Raw genomic sequence first — 22,779 nt, forward strand, 5'->3', positions numbered from 1 at the left:
AGCTCAGGGCTAATCTTCCTCAAAAAAAAAAAAAAAAACCTCTCAATAAGATAGGCATAGAAGTAACTTACCTCAGCATGATAAAGGCCATACATGAAAAGCCCACAGCTAACATGATAATCAATGGGGGAAAAACTGAAAACTTTCCCTCTAAGATCCAGTACAAGGCAAAGATGCCCACTCTTGCCACCTGTAATCAACATAGTCTTATGTCTTAGCCAGAGCAATCAGATAAAAAAAAGAAATATAAGGCACCCAAATCAGAAGTAAAATTTATCTGTTTGCAGATGACATGATAATATATGTAGAAAACCCTCCCACAAAAAAACTATCAGAACTAGTAAATTCAGTAAAGTTGCAGAATGCAAAATCAACATACAAAAATTACTCGTTTCTATACACAAACAATGAACTATCCAAAAAGGAAAATAAGGAAACAATCCCATTCACCATTGCAATAAAAAGAATAAAATACTTGGGAATAGACTTAACCAAAGTCAAAGACTTGTACACTGAAAATTATAAAAACACTGATAAGGGAAATTAAAGAAGACACAGATAAATGGAAACACATCCCATGTTCATGGATTAAAAGAATTAATATTGTTACAATGTCTATACTACCAAAAGTGATCTAGAGAGTCAATGCATTCCCTATCAAAATCCCAATGGCATTTTTTACAGAAATAGAAAATACAAACCTAAAGTTTATATGGAACCACAAAAGATCCCAAATAGCCAAGTCAATCTTGAGCAAGAATAATGAAGATGGAAGCATCACATTTCCTGATTTCAAAATATATTACAAAGCTACAGTAATCAAAACTGTATGGTACTGGCCACAAAAGCAGACATCTAGACCAATAGAACAAAATTGAAGGCCCAGAAATAAATCCACCCATCTATAGTCAACTGATCTTCCACAAGAGTGCCAAGAATACACAAAATCCATCAGTGATTTTGGGAAAACTGGATATCCACACGCAGAAAAATTAAATTGGGCCCTTTACTTACACCATATACAAAAATCAACTCAAAATGAATTAAAGACTTTGAAATGTAGGATGTAAAATCATAAAACTACTAGAAGAAAATAAGGAAAAAGCTTGTTCACATTGGTCTTGGCAGTGATTTTTTGGATATGGCAACGAAAGCAAAAATAGACAAGTGGGATTGCATCAAACTGAAAAGTTTCTACACAGCAAAGAAACAGCAGAGTGAAAAGGTAACCTATGGAATGGGAGAAAATATTTCTAAACCATGTATCTGATAAGGGATTAGTATCTAAAATATATAATGAGCTCAATAACAAAAAAACAACCCAATTAAAAAATAAGCAAAGAACCTGAATAGACATTTCTCAAAAGAAGACATACAAATGGCCAACAGGTATATGAAAGGTGCTCATCATTAATCATCAGGGATGTACACACGTACAAACACACAATGGAATATTATTCAGCCTTAATAAAGAAGGAAATCTTGCCATTTGTGACATAGGTAAATAGACATGATACCATCACCACAATCAAGGTAATAGACATATCCAACACTTCCAAAGTTTCTTTGTGTCTTTTTTTGGTTTAGTTTTATTTTGTTTTTGTGGTAAGAAGACGTCAAATTTTGAAGTGCATAATATGGTATTGTTAACTATAGGCACCATATTGTACAGCAGATCTCTAGAACTTATTCATGTAGTGTAATGGAAACTTCATGCCCGTTGAATAACAACTTCTCCTTCCCTTTCCCCCATCTACTGGCAACCATCATTCCATTCTCTGCTTCTATGTATTTGACTATTTTAGATACCTCATATAAGTGGAATCATGCAGTATTTGTCTTTCTGTGATTGGCTTATTTCATTTAGCATAATGTCCTCCAGATTCATCCATGTTGTCACAAAAGGCAGGATTTCCTTCTTTTTTTAAGGCTGTGTATTATTGCAGTGTGTATATACCACAATTTCTTTGTCCATTCATCTGTCAATGAACATTTAGATTGTTTCCATGTCATGACTATTGTGAGTAATGCTGAAATGAAGATACGAGTACAGATAAATCTTCAAGATCCTGATTTCAATTCTTTTGGGTATATACCCAGAAGTAGGATTGCTGGACCATATGATAGTTCTATTTTTAGTTTTTTGAGAACCCTGCATACTATTTTCCATAGCTGCTGTACCATTTTACATCCCCGCCAATAGTAAACAAGGGTTCCAGTTTCTCCACATCCTTGCCAATACTTACCTTTTTTTGTTGATATTAGCCATCCTAACAGGTGTGAGGTGATATCTCGTTGTAGTTTTCATTTGCATTCCCTGATAATTAATAATGTTGGGCATCTTTTCATATACCTGTTGGCCATTTGTATATCTTTTTTGGAGAAATGTCTGTTCAAGTCCTTTGCCCATTTTAAATTGGATTACTTATTTTTCCTATTGGGTTGTAGGTGTTCCTTATATATTTTAGATATTAACTCTTTATCAGAATATAGCTTGCAAATATTTTGATAACAGTTCTTAATTTTAATATATGTCATTTTTTTTTCCATTTTGGTGCTCTTTGTGCTTTATTTAAGAAATTTTTTCTTACTCCAAGGTCATTCAGTTCTACTTTTTTACCTAAACATTTTATTGTTTGACCTTTCACGTTTAGATCTGGAATATACCTGGAATTGATTTTTGTGTATGATGTGAAGCAGAGTTTAAGATTCCTTTTTTTTCATGTGGATGTCCAGTGAGTCAGAATCGTTTTTTGAAAAGACCATTTCTTTGTTATCTATCAGGCATTCATTTGTGTGTTGATCTATTTCTGGATTCTCTACTTTATTTTATTGGTTTCTTGTCTGTCCTTGTGCCTGTACCACACTGTCTTGATTACTGTACTTCTATAATGTTGCCTTAGCTATTCTTAGCCCTTTGCACTTCCACATAAATTTCAGAATTTGGTTTGTCAGTATCCACAGGAAAAGACCTGCTGGGATTTGATTAGGATTGCATTAAATCTATAGCTCAATTCAGGGAGAACTGACATTTTTTAAGTGAGGTCTTCTACTCCACAAACATGTTATATCCCTCCATTTGTGTGGGTCTTTAATTTCTCTCAATAATATGTTATAATTTTCAGTGTAGAGGCCTTGCACATCTTTTGTTAGATTTATTCCTACCTGTTTGATGTTTACTTAAAAAATACAGTAAAACTAGCGTGAATGGCATCTTTTAAAAAAGTTTATTTCCTATTTTTTTGCTATTATATAGAAATTCAGTGGATTTTTATATGTTGATCTTGTGCCCAGTGACCTTGCTAAATTTACTTATTAATTCTAATAGTGTGTGGGTTTTTAAAATTTACTACAAAACACAACCAGGTCATTTGTGAATAATCAGTTTTATTTCTTCCTTTCCAATCTATATGCCTTTTATTTCTTTTTCTTGCTTTACTGAACTTGCTAGGACTTTCAGCCATGATATTCAGTATCCTTTTCTTATTCCCAAGTTAAGGGAGATGAATTTTAATAATTCACCAGTAAGTGTGATGTTTGTTATAGATTTTTGGCAGATATTCTTTATAAGTTTAAGGAAATTCCTCTCTTAGCTGTATTTTAGCTATATTTTGTTTTATTGGAGTAGTTGTATGCTCTAGGACAGGCTATATCAGACTGGAATTTCTCTTAAAAGTTTGATAGAAGTCTCCTATAAAACCACCTTGGCTTAGTGCCTTCTGGGGGGTAGATTTTTCCTTACCATTTAAGTTTCTCCTTTGGTTTTGGTTTTTTTCAGATTTTCTATTCCTCTTTGAGTCAGTTATGATAATTTATAGTTTCCTTGAAAATTGTCCATTTTATCTAAGTTTTCCATTTGTTTTTTGACTTAAGGATGTATGTAGTTTATTTTTAGAATCGGTTTCCTTTTCTTTGTAGCATTTATCACTAATGTAAATTATTGTTTATTATTTGTCATCTCTCCTTCTCCCCAGATTGTTGTCTCCATGACCTTCTCTGTCTTGCTCATTGCTGTACCTGTAGTACCTAGAGCCAGGCCTACCACATAGTAGCTATTCAGTAAATATTTATTGAGTGGGTGATTGTGTGATCTGTTTCTTTAAGTACAGAAGTCCCTGCCTTATATGTAGGGGATATGTTCCAAGACCCCCAGTGGATGTCTGAAACCACAGATAGTACCAAATCCTATATATACTATGTTTTTCCTATACATACCTATGATAAAGTTTAATTTATAAATTAGGCACAGTAAGGGATTAACAACAATGCCTAATAATAAAATAGAACAAATATAACAATATACTGTAATAAAAATTATATGAATGTGGTCTCTGTCTCCCACACAAAATACCTTATTGTATTGTACTCATCCTTCTTCTTCTTGTGATGATGTGAGATGATAAAATGCCCACATGATGAGATGAAGTGAGTAAATGACTAGGCATTGTGACGTAGCGTGATTTTTGAACCGTGGTTGACTGCGGGTAACTGAAACTGCAGAAAGCGAAACCATGGCTAAGTGGGGAGCTACTGTATGTCCCCTTGATTCTGTTGCCAGAAGCTTATCTACTTTGTTGGTCTTTTCAAAGGACCAGCTTTAGGTTCTCTTGATCAACTTGGTTTCTTGGCTTTCTTTTTTAAATTTCTGCTTTTTTCTTTATTAATTTCTTCCTTCTATTTTCTGTATGTTTTATTGTTGCTGTGTTGTTGTTCTTACTTTTATCCTTATTTTAACTTCTTGAGGTGAAAACTAGGTTTATTTTTGTCTCCTTTGCTTTCTAATAAATACATTTAAGGCCATAAATTGTCATTCTCACTTTGGCCCCACCCTATGATGTAGCCAATATTTTTTGTTTGTTTGTTTTTTTACTTGTAACTCATTTGTTTTTTCCATTTTTATTTTCTCTTCAACCCAAGAGTTATTTAGAAGTGTATTTTAAAATTTCAAGGCGTGTAGATCTGGGGGGAGAGTATGGATATTTTTTGCTATTTCCTTTGTTACCTAGAACAGGGATCCACAAACTACAGCCTGTTGGCCCCGTGGGCCTGGTGCCTATTTTGGAAATCAAATTTTATTGAAACATAGCCATGCCCATTTGTTTACGTACTACCGATGACTACTTTCCAGCTATAACTACATGGCTGAGTGATTGTGACAGAGACCCTGTGTCTGACACAGCTTAAAATATTTATTGTCTGGTTTTTTCATAAAAAGTTTGCTGACCCCTAACTTAAAACATGGTTAATTTTTGTGACTTTTTCCTATGGATTGAAAAATATGTTTATTGTCTCTTGAGTACAAGTCCTTTATATCCTTGTTACAATAAGCTTGTTAAGTTGTATTATACTGATCCTTACATCCTTTCTCATTGTTTGTGGTTTTGATTATACGTATCTAAGGGAAATGTATATAAACTTCCCATCATAACTAAATTTGTCCACTTTCTATACTTTGTCAAGGTTAGCTTTATGTATTTTGAAGCTGTATTGTTAGTATATAAAGAGTATATAAAGATTCATAACTATTTTATTATCCTGCTGTGCTTTTCCTTCATAAAATAGCCCTCTTTGTCCCATTTATTTATGTATGCCTTGAATTCTTTGTCTCTAAATAATATTATTGTTCCTGTCAGGATTAGGTTCAATTACATATATTAGGGGAAAAAATTAAATAATAAATAAAATTAGTTTAAACAAGAAAGATTATTTCTTTTCTTGGTAGAACAAGTCGGGAGATAGGTATTCCAGGGCTCTGCGATGTCATCAGGGCCCCAGGCTCCTATTTTCTGCTTCACCCTTTTGGTATATGGTTTCCATCCTAAGGTCCCCTCATGGTCCATGAGACTTCTGGAGCTCCAGCCAGCACATTTCCATTGAGGGACAGAAGGAGGAGGAAAGGTAGGAGAGCAAAAAGGGGCTGTCCCAGCTCAGCCAATTTCTAATAAGTGACATTCCCGGAAGTCCTAGGAAACAATTCCATTTCCATCTCATTGGCAGGACTTTGTCTAGTAGCCACACCTTAACTACCAGAGAGGCCTGTCAAGGTAGCTCTGTCTTGGCTAAAAATTGGCATTCTGTTACCAAGGAGGAAGGGGAGACTGGACATTTGGATTAGGCAGCCAGCAATTTCTGCTATTAGCCTGTTGCTTGTTGTAATTCTTGTTAGTAGCATTTTCCTTAAAACTTTTCCTGTTCCTTTATTCCTCAGCCTTCCTCAGTTATTGTGTTTCAGGTATGTCTCTTATAAATAGAGTATAGCAAGATCTTGAGTTATTTGGTTTTAAATAATCAGAACATCTGTTTATTAATAGGTGAGTGTAAATCATTCATTTTATTATCACTGCTGATTTATGTGGCAACATTCCTGCTGGTATCGTTTCTGTTTTTTGTTTGCCATGCTTTCTATTTAATTCTTTTTACCTTTCCTGCCATTTGTTACACTGATTGAGTTTTCTGTTCCGTTTTTTCTGTTTTAGAAATCGTCCTTATTGTTTTGATTTTTTTAGTTATTGCTCTTAATGTTTTTTAAGTCTGTTTTGAAATAATTTCAGATTTACAGAAAAGTTGTAAGAATAGAACAAAGAATTCCTGTATATCCTTCACCCAGACCCCCCAAATGTCAAAATTTATCATATTTCCATTATTTTTTTCCTTTTACCTATAGATAATTTTTCCTGAACCATTTGAGAGTAAGTTGCACACATGATGCCCCTTCAGTGGACATTTCCTGAAGAACAAGGACATTGTCTTACATAACAACAATAAAATAGTCAATATCAGGACATTAAAATTAATACAATGCTATTATCTGATCTATAGATGGTATTCAACTATCACCAGTTTTCCTAGTAACATCCCTCATAGCATTAAAAAAAAAAAAAACCTTTATTCTGGTCCAGGATGCAGTCCAGGTTCATACATTGCACATAATTGTCATGACTCTCTAGTGTCTTTTGATCTGAAACAGTTCCTGTGTCTTTTGGAACCTTAATATTTTTGAAGACTACAGGCCAGTTATTTTGGAAAATGCCCCTCATTTTGGATTTCTTTATGTTTTATCATGACTAGATGCAGATTATGCACTTTTGTCAATAACACCACAAAAGTGATGTTGTGTTCCTCTCAGTGATTTGTATCAGAAGGCACATGATATCTATCAATTTGTCCCATTACTGGTGACTTCAACTTTGACCATGTGCTTAAGGTAGTGTCTATGAGGTTTTTCCATTCTTCCTCATGAAATTCATAAGTATCTTGTCGGGAGCTTTAGCATTCATTAATCATTCTTTCCTAAATTATTTACTACTAAGATGGTTATTAAAGGCAATGTTCTAATTCCATCATTCCTTCTACATTTGCTAGTTGGCATTCTACTCCAAGGAAGGGCTTTCCTTTCTCATTTGTTTATTTATTCATTTATTTATTTATATTAGTGTGGACACCTGGATTCTTGTTTTATTCAATAGGTTCTAATCCATTGCTACCATTAGCTATTTTGAGGCACACGTTGTTTCAGAATCAGCTAGTGGAAGCCCCTCCTGTGTTCTTTTGATATGTTCCCATTGTTCTTTGGATACTACCTGATTTTCTGGCACACGAAGATGTTCCAGCTTCATCTTGGTCTTTCCTATATTTAGCCCTGGATTCAGCATTTGTCCAAGACCCTTGCTTCCTTTTATTTTTTTAAAGATTGGCACCTGAGCTAACAACTGTTGCCAATCTCCTTTTTTTTTCCTTCTGCTTTTTCTCCCCAAATCCCCCCAGTACATAGTTGTATATTTTAGTTGTGAGTCCTTCTAGTTGTGCTATGTGGGATGCCGCCTCAGCGTGGCCTGATGAGTGGTGCCATGTCCGTGCCCAGGATCTGACCCAGAGAAACCCTGGGCCACCGAAGCGGAGCGTGTGAACTTAACCACTCCACTACGGGGTCAGCCCCCTCCTTTTATTTTCTTTAATAGGCTTATTGAGGTTTAACTGACATACATGTCATACAATACTATGCATGTTTAAAGTATGCAATTTGATAATTGATGTGTATACACCATCACCACAATCAAGATAATGAAAATGTCCATCACCCCCAAGATTTTCTTTGTGTCTCTGTGTAATCCCTCCCTCTTGCCGCTTCCCTGCTCTCCTCCAACCTCAGGAAACATTGATCTGCTGTCACTATAGATTAGTGTGCATTTTCTAGAATTATGTATATATATATGGAATCATAGAATATGTACTCTTTTTGTCTCTCTCCTTTCACACTCCAGAATTATTTTGAGATTTATCCATGTTATAGCATGTATCAATAGTTCATTTCTTTTTATTACAGAATAACATTAAATTGTATAAATATTACTACAATTTGTTTATCCATTCACCTGTTGATAGACATTTGAGTTACTTGTGGTTTTTGTCTATCACAAATAAAGCTGCTTTGAACATTTATGTACAAGTCTTTGTATGGATATATGCTCTGTCTTCCCTTGAGGAAATACCTAGGAACAGACTAGTTGAATCATATGGTAGATGTATATTTAACTTTTTAAGAAATTGCCAGTCTGTTTTCCAAAACAGCCTGCTGGGATTTTTTTGTTGGGATTAATTCAATCTATGGATCATTCTGGGGAGAATTGACATCTTAATAATATTGAGTCTTCCAATCCATGAATATGGTATATCTCTCCATTTATTTAGGTCTTTAATTCTCTCAACAATGGGTTGTAGTTTTCAGTATACAGGACTTGCATATCTTTTGTCAGACTTATCACTACACATTTCATATTTTTATCCTATTTTAATTTCAATTTCCTATTCATTGCTACTATATAAAAATACAATTGAGTTTGTGTCCAACAACCTTGCTGAATTCACTTGTTAATTTTAGTAGCTTTTTTAAGAGTCCATTTTGAAGAGACCTACATACATTGTCATCTGTGAATAAAAGCAGTTTTACTTCTTTCTTTCCAATCTGAATGCCGTCTGTTTATTTTTCTTAACTTATTGTACTCATGTTGATATTCTTTCTTCCTTAAGTATTTGGTAGAATTCACCAGTCAAGCTTTCTGGGCCTGGAGCCTTCTTATGGAAAGCTTTTTAACTACCATTTTGATTTATTTAATAGATATAGGGCTATTCAGGTTATCTCTTTCTTCTTGAGTGAGCTTTGGCAATTTGTGTCTTTCAAGGAGCTTATTCATTTCATCTAAGTAGTTGAATTTATTGGCAAAGTTCTTCATAATATTCTTTTTTTCTTTATCTATTACCTGTAAAATCTATAGTAAAGTCATCTCTCTTATCCCTATATTGGTAATTTGTGTCTCTTTTCTGATAAGTCCGACTAGAGGTGTAGCAATTTTACTGACTATGTTAAAGAATCACCTTTGTTTTAATTGATTTTTCTCTATTTGTTCTTCTCTTTACTGTTCTATTTATGTCAACTCTGATTTGTGTTATTTCCATCCTTTTGCTTATTTTGAGTTTTATTCTTCTTTTTGTCATTTTTTAAGGTGGATGGAAGCTGAGTTCATTTATTTGAGTCTTATCTTCTTTTCTTATATAAATGTTGAGTGCTATAAATTTCCTTCTAAGTACTGATTTAGTTGTATTCCACAAATTTTGGTATGTTTTTCATTTTTATTCAGTTCAGATTACTTTTTAATTTTTCTTTTGACTTCCTCATTGATCCACAGATTATTTAGAAGTATGCTATTTATTTCTAAATACTTTGGGATTTTCATGATATATTTCTGTTACTGATTTCTAATTTAATTTCATTGTGGTCAGAAGAAAATATTTTGTGTGAATTAAATCCTTTTAAAATTATTGAAAATGTTTTATGGCCCACAATATGGTCTGTATAGGTAAATTTTCTGTGTACACTCTAAAAGCATATGTATTCTGCTGTTGGGGGGTGTGCCTGTAAATATCAATTAGGTCAAGTTGTTTTATAGTGTTGGTCAAGTCTTTATCCTTACTGATATTTGTGTTCACTGTTCTGTCAGTTTTTGAGAGAAGGGTATTGAAATCTCTAACTATAATTGTGGGTTAGTCTATTCTCCTTATAGTTCTATCTGTTTTTTATTAATATCTTCTGAAGCTCTGTTTTTAGGTGTATACCTGTTTAGGACTGTTATGTCTTTTTTCTGAATTGACCTTGTTGTCATTACAAAATTGCTTTTTGTTCATCCCTGTTAATATTTCTTGCTTTGAAATTGACTTTGTTGGATATTAATATAGCCACACTTATTCTCTTTTTAGTATTGTTAGCATGTTGTATCTTTTTACTTTTAACCTATTTGTGTCTTTAAATTTAAAGTGCTAGTTAGCATATAGTTGGGTCTTCCTTCTTTATCCAATCTGACAGTCTTTGCCTTTAACTGGCATATTTGGATCCTTTAAATTTAAGGTGATATTAATGTGTTTAGGTTTAAGTCTACCATCTTGCTATTTGTTTTCTATTTGTCTCATCTGATTTTTGTTCACTTTTGCCTCTTCTGCCTTCTTTTGGATTAAGTGAGTTGTTTTGTGATTTACATTTGCCTCTTTTGTAGGCTTATTAGCTATAATTTTTTGTTATGCTGCTTTAGTGGGTGCTTTAAGTTATACAGCAGGGTTTCTCAACATCATCACTATTGACATCTTTTGCATTTAGGATGTTGAGCAACATCCCTGACCTCCACCCACTAGATGCCAGTAGCACCTCCTCAGTTGTGACAATCAGAAATGTCTCCACACATTGCCAATTGTTCCCCAAAGGGCAAAATCACCCCTGGTTGAAAACCACTGGTTTACATTTTTTTTTTTTTTACTTATCAGAGTCTGCCTTCAAGTGATACTAAACTAGTTCACATGTAGTCTAAGAACCTTGCAACAGTGTACTTTCATTTCTCTCCTCCTTGCCTTTGTGCTAATGTTGTCATACATTTTACTTGTATGTATGGTATAAACCCATAATATGTTATTATTAGTTTCACTTTAAACGGATGATTATCCTTTCAAGAAATTTAAATAAGAAAAAAATGTCTGTATTTGCCTATGTAGTTACCATTTCCAGTGATCTTCATTTATTTGTTTCAATCTGGTATCATTCCTGAATAAAGTCCTTTAATATTTCTGGTAGTGCACTTCTTCTGGTGATATAGTCTTTCAACTTTTGTACATCTGAACAAAGTCTTTACTTCAATTCCATTTTTAGAAAGATAATTTCAATGAGTAAAGAACTCTAGGTTGACCTTTCTTTTTTTTTCAGAACTATAAAGATATTTCTCCACTATCCAACAAGAAAGTGGTTATCATCTTTACCTTTGTTCCTATCTACTTAATTTGGGGTTTTTTTCTGAATTATTTTAAGATTTTCTTTTTATCATTGGTTTTAAACTATTTGATTATAGTGTGCCATGATGTAATTGTTTTTGTGTGTCCTGTGCTTGGGTTTCACTGAGTTTCTTAGACTTGTGGATTTACATTTTTCATGAAATTTAGAAAAATTTCAACCATTATTTCTACAAATTTTTTTTGTTCCACTTTCTTCTTTGGATATTCTAATTACAGATATATTTCGCTACTTAATATTGTCTCACAGTTCACTGATGCTGTGTTCATTGTTTTTCAGTCTTTTTTTCTATCTGTGATTTATTTTTTATAGTTTCTATTGCTGTCTTCACACAGCAATCTTTCCTTCTATAATGTTTAATTTTCTGTTAATTGTATCCAGTATACTTTTTAAAATAATTTTTAGTGAGATTATGATAGTTTACAATCTTGTGAAATTTCAGTTGTACATTATTGTTTGTCAGTCATGTTGTAGGTGCACCACTTCACCCTTTGTGCCCCCCCCGGTAGCCACTAATCTGTTCTCTTTCTCTACATGTTTAACTTCCACATGTGAGTGGAATCATACAGAGATTGTCTTTCTCTATCTGGCTTATTTCACTTAACATAATTCCCTCAAGGTTCATCCATGTTGTGAATGGGACGGTTTTGTTCTTTTTTATGGCTGAGTAGTATTCCATTGTATATATATACCATATCTTCTTTATCCAGTCATCAGTCGATGGGCACTTAGGTTGCTTCCACATCTTGGCTATTGTAAATAATGCTGCAGTGAACATAAGGGTGCATGGGACTTTTGCAATTGCTGACTTCAAGTTCTTTGGATAGATGCCCAGCATTGGGATGGCTGGGTCATATGGTATCTCTATTTTTAATTTTTTGAGAAATCTCCATACTGTTCTCCATAGTGGCTGCACCAGTTTGCATTCCCGCCAGCAGTGTATGAGGGTTCCTTATTCTCCACAACTTCTCCAACATTTGTTACTTTTTGTTTTTGTTATTTTTGCCATTCTAACAGGTGTAAGGTGATATCTTAGTGTAGTTTTTATTTGTATTTCCCTGATGATAAGTGATGATGAACATCTTTTCATGTGTCTATTGGCTGTCTGTATATCTTCTTTGGAGAAATGTCTGTTCATGTCTGCTTCCCATTTTTTGATTGGGCTGTTTGATTTTTTGTTGTTGAGTTGTGTGAGTTCTTTACATATTATGGAGATTAACCCTTTGTTGGATATATGACTTGCAAATATTTTTTCCCAATTAGTGAGTTGTTTTTTTGTTTCAATCCTGTATTCCCTTGCCTTGAAGAAGCTCTTTAGTCTGATGAAGTCCCATTTGTTTATTCTTTCTATTGTTTCCCTTGTCTGAGAAGGCATGGTGTCCAAAAAGATCCTTTTAATACTGAGGTCAAAGAGTGTACTGCCTATATTTTCTTCTAGAAGCCTTATGGTTTCAGGTCTCACCTTTAGGTCTTTGACCCATTTTGAGTTTATTTTTGTGAATGGTGAGAAAGAATGGTCAATTTTCATTCTTTTACATGTGGCTGTCCAGTTTTCCCAGCACCATTTGTTGAAGAGACTTTCTTTTCTCCATTGTATGCCCTCAGCTCCTTTGTCGAAGATAAGCTGTCCATAGATGTGTGGTTGTATTTCTGGGCTTTCAATTCTGTTCCATTGATCTGTGCACCTGTTTTTGCACCAGTACCATGCTGTTTTGATTACTGTAGCTTTGTAGTATGTTTTGAAGTCAGGGATTGTGATGCCTCCAGCTTTGTTCTTTTGTTCTTTTTTCTCAGGATTCCTTTAGTAATTCAGGGTCTTTTGTTGCCCCATATGAATTTTAGGATTCTTTGTTGTATTTCCATGAAGACTGTCATTGGGATTCTGATTGGGATTGCGTAGAATCTGTAGATTGCTTTAGGTATTATGGACATTTTAACTATGTTTATTCTTCCAGTCCATGTGCATGGAATGTCTTTCCATCTCTTTATGTCGTCATCAATTTCTTTCAGGAAAGTCTTGTAGTTTTCATTGTATAGGTCTTTCACTTCCTTAGTTAAATTCACCCCAAGGTATTTTCTTCTTTTTGTTCCGATTGTGAATGGTATTGTGTTCTTGAGTTCTTTTTCTGTTAGTTCGTTATTAGAGTATAGAAATCCTACTGATTATGTGAGTTGATTTTATACCCTGCAACTTTGCTGTAGTTGTTGATTATTTCTAAAAGTTTTCCAATGGATTCTTTGAAGTTTTCTATATATAAGATCATGTCTTCTGCAAACAGTGAGAGTTTCACTTCTTCTTTCACTATTTGGATTCCTTTTATTCCTTTCTCTTGCCTAATTGCTCTGGCCAAAGCCTCCAGTACTATGTTGAATAAGAGTGGTGATAGAGGGCATCATTGTCTCATTCCTGTTTTCAGGGGGATGGCACTCAGTTTTTGCCCATTGAGTATGATGTTGGCTGTAGGTTTGTCATATATGGCCTTTATTATGTTGAGGTAATTTCCTTCTGTCCCCATTTTGTTCAGAGTTTTTATCATAAATGGCTGTTGGATCTTGTCACATGCTTTCTCTACATCTATTGAGATGATCGTATGGTTTTTATTCCTCAATTTGTTGATGTGGTGTATCACATTGATTGATTTGCGGATGTTGAACCATCCCTGTGTCCCTGGTATGAATCCCACTTGATCATGATGTATGATCCTTTTGATGTGTTGCTGAATTCAGGTTGCCAATATTTTGTTGAGAATTTTTGCATCTATGTTCATCAGCAATATTAGGCTGTAGTCTTCCTTTTTCGTGCTGTCCTTGTCAGGTTTTGGTATCAGTGTGATGTTGGCCTCATAGAATGTATTAGGAAGTGTTCCATCCTCCTAAATTTTTTGGAATAGCTTGAAAAGTATAGGTATTAAATCCTCTCTGAAAGTTTGGTAGAATTCCCCAGGAAAGCCATCTGGTCCTGGGGTTTTATCCTTTGGGATGCTTTTGATTGCTGTTTCAGTCTTTTTCCTAGTGATTGGTCTGTTCAGATTGTCTGCTTCTTCTTGACTTAGCTTTGGGAGATTGTAAGAGTCTAAGAATTTATGCATTTCCTCTAGCTTATCCATTTTGTTGGCATATAGTTTTTCGTAGTAGTCTCTTATAATCCATTGTATTTCTGTGGAGTCTGTTATTTCTCCTCTTTCATTTCTGATTTTGTTTCTTTGAGCTTTCTCTCTTTTTTTCTTTGTAAGTCTGGCTAGGAGTTTGTCAATTTTATTTATCTTCTCAAAGAACCAGCTTTTTGTTTCATTGATCCTTTCTACTGCCTTTTTTGTTTCAATAGCATTTATTTCTGCTCTGATTTTTAGTATTTTTCTCCTTCTGCTAACTTTCGGCTTTGTTCTTCTTTCTCTAATTCAGTTAGGTGTAATTTGACATTGCTTATTTGGGGTTTTTCTTGTTTGTTAAGGTGTGCCTGTATTGCAATGAATTTCCCTCCTTTTTTTTTCTTTTTAGATTTTATGTTTTTCCTTTTTCTCCCCAAAGCCCCCCGGTACATAGTTGTATATTCTTAGTTGTGGGTCCTTCTAGTTGTGGCATGTGGGACACCACCTCAGCGTGGCTCAATGAGCAGTGCCATGTCCGCACCCAGGATTCGAACCGACGAAACCCCGGGCCGCCTGCAGCAGAGCGCGCGAGCTTAACCACTTGGCCACGGGGCCGGCCCCGGTGAATTTCCCTCTTAATACAGCTTTTCCTGTGTCCCATATGAGTTGATATGGCATGTTATCATTTTCATTTTTCTCCAGATATTTTTTGATTTCTCCTTTAATTTCTTCAATGATCCATTGCTTGTTCAATAGCATATTGTTTAGTCTCCACATTTTTGTCCCTTTTTCAGCTGTTTTCTTGTAGTTAATTTCTAGCTTTATAGCTTTATGGTCAGAGAAGATGCTTGTTATTATTTCAATTTTTAAAAATTTATACAGGCTTGCCTTGTTTCCCAACATATGGTCTATCCTTGAGAATGTTCCTTGCGCACTTGAGAAGAATGTATATTCTGCTGTTTTTGGATGTTCTATATATGCCTATTAAGTCCAACTGTTTTAGCTTTTCATTTAATTCCACTGTTTCCTTGTTGATTTTGTGTCTAGATGATCTGTCCAATGATGTGAGTGGAGTGTTGAGGTCCCCTACTATTATTGTGCTATTTTTGATATCTTCTTTTAGGTTTGCTGATAATTGCTTTACGAACTTTGGTGCTCCTGTGTTGTCTGCATAGATATTTATAAGCATCATTTCTTCTTGATGTAGTGTCCCTTTGATCATTATATATTGCCCCTTTTTGTCCCTCCTTACCTGCCTTATGTTAAAATCTACTTTGTTTGATATAAGTAGTGTGACACCTGCTTTCTTTTGTTTGCCATTAGCGTGGATTATTATCTTCCACCCCTTCACTCTGAGCCTGTGTTTGTCATTGGAGCTGAGTTGTGTTTCCTGGAGGCAGCAAATTGTTGGGTCTTGTTCTTTAATCCATCTTGCCACTCTCTGTCTTTTTATTGGAGAGTTCAGTCGTTTACATTGAGGGTGATTATTGATGTATGAGGGCTTAATGCTGTCTTTCTCTCACTCATTTTCCAGTTTTCCTGCATTTCCTTGTTTCTCGTCCTATGTGTTTTGGTCTACCCATTGACTTCTGCAGTTTCTTATGCTGTGTTTGTTAGCTTTTCCCTTATTTATTTTTTGTGTCTCTGTTCCACTTTTTAGTTTAGTGGCTACCCCGAAGTTTGCATTCAGAATCTTGTGCATAACATAGTCCATTTTCTGATGGCCTCTTATTTCCTTAGTCTAAACTAATTCAGTCTCTTTCCTCCTCCCTTCCTAAGTTATTATTTTCATATCTTATTTCAATTTGTGTTGTGAGTTTGTGGTTAAAGTGACAAGATTGTCTTTGTTTTTGGTGTTTTCCTCCCCTTTATCCCAGTGTTACAGTTGACTATTTGCTATCCTATTCTGATTCTATCTATTCGTCTCCTTAGTCTGTGTTTTGTGACCCCTTTCTCCCTTTTTTTCTTTTTTCAGGTATTAGGGCCTTCTTGAGGATTTCTTTTGGGGGGGTGTCTCGTGGCTACGAAGTCCCTTCGCTTTTGTTTGTCTGGGAAAGATTTAATTTCTCCCTCATATCTGAAGGATATTTTTGCTGGATAGAGTATTCTTGGCTGAAGATTTTTATCTTTTAAAGATTTGAATGTGTCATTCCATTCTCTCCTAGCTTGTAAGGTTTCTGCAGAGAAATCCACTGAAAGTGTGATGGGGTTCCTTTGTAGGTTATTTTCTTCTGCCTTGCTGCCCTGAGTATTCTTTCTTTGTCATTCATTTTTGCCAGTTTTACTACTGTATGCCTTGCAGTAGGTCTTTTTACATTGACAAGTCTAGGAGATCTGAAAGCTTCCTCCACACACATTTCTCTCTCATTCCCTAGATTTGAGAAGTTCTCTGCTGTTATTTCTTTGAGCACGCTTTCTGCTTCATTCTCCTTTTTGTTGCCCTCGGGGAGACCTACAATTCTTATGTTGCATTTCCTCATTTAGTCAGCTATTTCTTGGAGATTTTCTAAATTTCTTTTTAGTCTAAGTTCTCTCTCCTCCTCTTTCTGGAGCTATTCAACCTGTCTATCTTCTGTTATGCTGATTTGCTCCTCTATGGTATCCACATGAACATTCAGGGAATCCGTATTCTGTTTTATCTGGTCCACTGTATTTTTCATCTCTAGTATTTCTGATGGATTCTTCTTTATAATTTCAATCTCTTTTAAGAAGTAGCTCCAGACCTCGTTGAATTTTTTCTGTATATTTTCTTTTACCTCATTGAGTGTTTTGACAATAGCTATTCTGAATTCATTGTCATTTAGTTTACTTATTTCTGAGTCCTCAGGACAAAATTCTGGGTGCTTCTTTTCCCTCTGGTCTGGAGATTTGATGAATTGACGGATGCCGAAAGAAGCATGGGTCTTCCCCATTGTGATATTATTTGGTTGCAGTTATAGCCTGTCGCCCCTAGATGGGGGTCAACAGCCACGTATTCTGAGCCCTCCGTCTTCAGCCGAGATGTCACCATGCAGTGCAGGTGGGGCGGGGGGGGGGGGGTGCTTTCTCTTGCGCACAGACCCAGGTTTCCCAGTCAGCTCTCGCTATCTGTTCTCCTGGGATCTTGGCTTGATGAGGTCACCCCACATGAAAGCTTTTGCCCCGTTAGAGGGCTTCCCTCTAGGCTGCAAGGGCACTAGAGATTCCTGGGCGATCCCAAGGACGTGCAACCCCTCCACCGCTCCTTCCCTCACAGAGCCTCCTCAGGTAGCCACCGCAGTCTTTAGGGGAGGGAGCGAAGTTCTCTCTTACCCCCTTCTAGCTCCTCCAAGGGGTGCTCCAGCATTTCTGCCTTCCATCATTTGGCTGCCGTGGGTCTCTGAGGATTCCTGTGCTATTAGGATTTTTTTATTGGAATATTGTTGCTCCTTTTTGTTGTATGTTGGAGAGGAGAGAGTCCAGGTTGAGCTCACCCCACCATGACACTGACATCACTCTCTCCAGTATACTTTTTATCTCAGGCATTATAATTTTCATCTCTAGAAGTCTGATTTGGGTCTTTTTCTTTCTTCCTGTCTCTACTTGAGACATTCAATCTTTCCTCTAGCTTCTTGAACATATAGAATAGTGATATCTGTTTTAATATCTTTGTCTGCTAATTCCTGTCACTTAGATCTGCATCATTTCTGGATAAATTTCATTTGATTTTATCTCATTATGAGTTGGATTTTTCTGCAGCTTTCCATGCCTGCAGTTTTTGACTGGATGCAGACATTTTGAATTTTACCTATCAGGTGTTAGATATATTTATATTCCTAAAAATATTCTTGAGCTTTGTTTTGAGATGCTGTTAAGTTGCTAGGAAACAGTTTGATCCTTTTGAGTCTTGCTTTTAGGCTTTCTTAGGCAGAAACAAAGCAGTATTTAATGTATGGTTCATTTTTCCCTACTACTAAGGCAAGACCTGTTTTAGTACTCTGTTGTCTCCTGAATTATGAGATTTGCCATTCAGGCTCTTGGGAACAGGTACTGTTCCTGGCCCTGAGTACACTTTGAGGACGGTTCCCTGTAATCCATCTAGGTTGATATTTCCCTGGGCTTGGGTGGTTTCCTCACACACATACCCTGATTGGTACTCAAGTTAACACTTGAAGGGGACCGTCCAAAGATCTCTGGAGTTCTCTCTGTGTGCAGCCCTCTTTTCTACAGTCCTTGCCCTGCAAATTCAAGCCTCCTTGGCTTTCCCAGAGTCTCAGCTCTATCGTCTTAACTCAAGTTGACCATCAAGCTCTATGTGGGGTTCCCCTCCCTATGTTACAGCCAGGAAACTTTCTTCAGGTAGTAAGCTGAGACTCACCTTGCTTGTTTCTCATCTCCTAGGGATCACTGTCTTTCGCTGCCTGTTTTCCAGTGTCTTGAGAGTCATTGTTTCACTTTTTTCTTTTTTAGCCTTTTTTAGTTGTTTCAGGAAGAAGGTAAATCTGGTCCCCATCCCTCCATCTTAGCCTGTACCATGGTTCCTTTAAGAATGCTATTTAGAAACCAAGGTCTGGGTGCTAGGCATACTTACTGCTACTAGAGTGTCATTGCTTCTAGACTCTCAGTAGATAGAGCTAGGAAAAAGTTGTATGTGTGCATGTGCACACACTCCGTGTCCCCCCCCACCCCAAGCCATGAGTTCAAACCTGTAACTTCAATTCCATTCCTACACCTTAGGGTTCATTCTAGCATTCTCTCTTTGCACATTTACAGCTCTCTTCTTTGACATAGAGACAGCTTGCTCCTCCTGTCCATAATATGTTTATTTATTGCTCAATCAGAAAGTAGTTTCAGAATTGCTAACCTATATCACTGTGAAAAACAAACTGCCATAGACTGAATGTCTGTGTCTCCCCCTCCCATTCATATGTGGAATCCTAACCCCCAAAGTGATGGTATTTGTAGGTATAGCCTTTGTGAGATGATTAGGTCATGAGAGTGGAGCCCCCATAAATGGGATTACTGCCTTATAAGAAGAGACATGAGAGATGATCACTCTCTCCACCATGTGAGGGCACAGCAAGGAGGCATCTGTCTGCAAGCCAGGAAGAGGGCACTCACCAGAAACAGAATCAGCTGGCACCTTGCTCTTAGACTTCCCAGCTTCTAGAATTAAGAGAAATAATTTTCTGTTGTTTAAGACTTCTAATCTATGGTATTTTTGTTATAGCATTCTGTATTGAGTAAGGCACAAACCTACTAACTGGAGATCAAAATTTGTTTAAACTTCTTTTTGTCTTCAGCCTGAGGTTATATACTCAAAATAATGTATTCAAAAGTTACTTGGGTTTGGTCTTTTTTTCCTCCCACCACCTCCATATGGTTATATTATTTATTTGAATGACAATTAGGGTCTTTTTCCTGTTTATTTTCCATTTTAGAATTTTTTTAACCCATACTTTTTTTCTTTTTGGAGTTTATGAAATATCAACATGGTTCCAAAAGTCAAAAGTCAGAACTATATAGTTTAGAGTTTATTTTCTGTATAGTGAAATATGGATCTATGTTTATCTTTTCAAAAGGCTATCCACCTGTCCCAAAACCATTTATTAAAAAGTTTAACCTTTCTTGGTCCTGGGCCATCTTGGCAGCTGCTCTTGGTTGGGGGCCATCCTGCACCCAAGGCAGGAAGATGGTGGCCGCAAAGAAGATGAAAAAATCAATGGAGTCAATCAACTCTAGGCTTCAACTCATTATGAAAAGTGGAAAGTACGTGCTGGGGTACCAGCAGAGCCTGAAAATGACCAGACAAGGCAAAGCGAAACTGGTCATCCTTGCAAACAACTGCCCAGCCTTGAGGAAATCTGAGATAGAGTACTAAAACATGTTGGCCAAAACTGATGTCCATCACTACAGTGGCAATAATATTGAATTGAGCACAGCATGTGGAAAATACTACAGAGTATGCACACTGGCTATTATTGATCCAGGTGATTCTGATATCATTAGAAGCATGCCAGAACAGACTGGTGAAAAGTAAATCATGCATAATTTTTCTTTAATAAAACTGGCCAGGGGCTGGCCCAGTGACACAGCGATTAAGGTTGCACGTTCCAGTTTGGCGGCCTTGGTGTTCACTGGTTCGGATCCCAGGTGTGGACCTATGCACTGCTTGTCAGGCCATGCTGAGGCGGCATCCCACGTATGAAGTAGAGTAAGATGAGCACAGATGTTATCTCAGGGCCAGTCTTCCTCAGCAAAAAGACAAGGATTGGTGGCAGATATTAGTTCAGGGCTAATATTCCTCAAAAAATTTTTTAAAAACACTGGCTAGAGCTTTTTTTTTAAAAACAAAAGTTTATCTTCATCCCACTTATTTTAGATGCCACCTTTTATCATGTATGATAATTCACTATTTGCTTGAATCTATTTCTGGACTTTCTATTCTATCTTGCAATCTATCTATTCGTGTAGCAGCATCACATTATTTTAATTATAGAGACTTTATTGTACATTTTACTGTCTGCTAGGGCCAGTGCCCATTGTCAGTTTTCTTTTTCTGTGTTTCCCTGACTATTCTTACATGTTTAGTTTTCCACGTGAACTTTACTATCAGCTTGGCTAGCTCCAGCTAAAAACTTTTTGGTATCTTTATTGTGATTGTGTTAAATTTATAAATTAATCTATAATTAATCCTTTTTTTTTTGAGGAAGATCAGCCCTGAGCTAACATCTGCTGCCAATCCTCCTCTTTTTGCTGAGGAAGACTGGCCCTGAGCTAACATCCGTGCCCATCTTCCTCTACTTTCTATGTGGGACGCCTGCCACAGCATGGCTTGACAAGCGATGCCATGTCTGCACCCGGGATCTGACTTGGTGAACCCCTGGCCGCCAAAGCAGAATGTGCGCACTTAACCGCTGTGCCACCGGGCCAGCCCCTATAATTAATCTTTTTGATGTTGCATTATCCCTTCCAAGAACACTGGATGTCTCCATTTGCTGTAGTCTACTTTTGTGTCTTTCAAGAAAGTGTTAAGTTTTTTAGAGCTAGCAGAATTCTCACCTTCATCCCCTTGGATGTCTATGACTTAAGGAGGGATGAAGACAGAAGACAGTTTAAAGGAACTAAAAGTCCCTTTGAGGTTTCACCAGAATGCACTTTACTAATCATAAGCTTTCTTTTATTGTTAGAAAATAACCTCATGTACCTCACCTTATTTTTTTTCTTTCTGAAGAAGGATTAATAAGCTTTACTTTTGCAACTCTAGGAATATTTTGTCACCAAAAATTAAAGAACATTTAAGCTGAGTAGAAGGTGTGGAGATAGAAAAATGAGTTAGACCACTTATTCTCAAACTTATAATGTATTATAATATAATATATTAACAGATTTCCTAGTATTGAATCAAGCTTGCCTTCCTGGAAAAATATCCTACTAGGTTGTCTTAATGTGGTATTGGGCTATGGTTGCTAATATTTTATTTAGTACTTTTACATCAGTAATCATAAGTGATAACATATTAAGTGAATAACTTAGGCTCATCAAATGATATCATTAAGACAGTAAAAACTAGGCCAGGGAGAGAGAGAAGATCCTTGGAATAGATATAGCTGACAAAGACCTTGTATCCAGAATATATTATAATTCCTTCAAATTAATAAGAAAGTTATAGAAAAACAGGTAAGGACTTATACATGAGAGAATATTCAAAAGGCCAATAAACATTTGAAAATGTCCTCAACCTAATTAGTCACTGGGGAAATACAATTAAATCCACAATGAGATACCACTACACACTTAACGGAATGACAAAAAAATGAAAAAGTCAGAAAATACTAACTGTTAATGAAGCTGTTAAAGCCATGAAAAACCTCAAATACTGGTGGCAGGAATATGAATTTGTACAATTACTTGGGAAAACTGCGCAACATATTCTACTAAAGTGATAACCCAGAAATTCCATTCTTACATATATACCCAAAAGATATGCAAGCTATATGTGCAACAGGAAGCAGTTTTCATAATAGTTCCAAACTGGAAACAACTCAAATGCTTAACAAGAGGAAAATTGGTAAATTAATTATGGTAAATTCTGACAGTGAAATATTACCCAGCACTAAAAAAGAACCATCAGTATACATCACAACATAATATATCAGACACTATGTTGAGTGAAAAAAGTCACACACAAAACTGTATTTACTGTATTTTCCCATTTATATAAAATTCAAAACAGAATCATTAATCTGTATTGTTAGAAATCAGGGTAATGGTTACCTTTGGAATGGAGGGAGGGCGTAGCAATTGTGAGGAGCCAAAAAGAGGGCCTCTGGAAGGCTGGTAAGGTTCTATTTCTTGATATGTGTTGCAGTTTCATAGGAACATTCACTCTGAAAACTCATAGAG

General features: G+C 36.0%; 1 protein-coding gene and 1 pseudogene across 2 annotated transcripts in view; both read left to right on the plus strand.

Moving 5' to 3' along the window:
- The window catches only part of BRCC3 (BRCA1/BRCA2-containing complex subunit 3), a 106,079-nt gene that overhangs the window by 60,555 nt on the left and 22,745 nt on the right, over nt 1-22,779 (plus strand). The window lies entirely within an intron of this gene.
- LOC106828416 (large ribosomal subunit protein eL30-like) lies at nt 20,051-20,482 on the plus strand (annotated as a pseudogene).

Source organism: Equus asinus, chromosome X (assembly GCF_041296235.1).
Source record: "Equus asinus isolate D_3611 breed Donkey chromosome X, EquAss-T2T_v2, whole genome shotgun sequence".
NCBI lineage: Eukaryota > Metazoa > Chordata > Mammalia > Perissodactyla > Equidae > Equus > Equus asinus.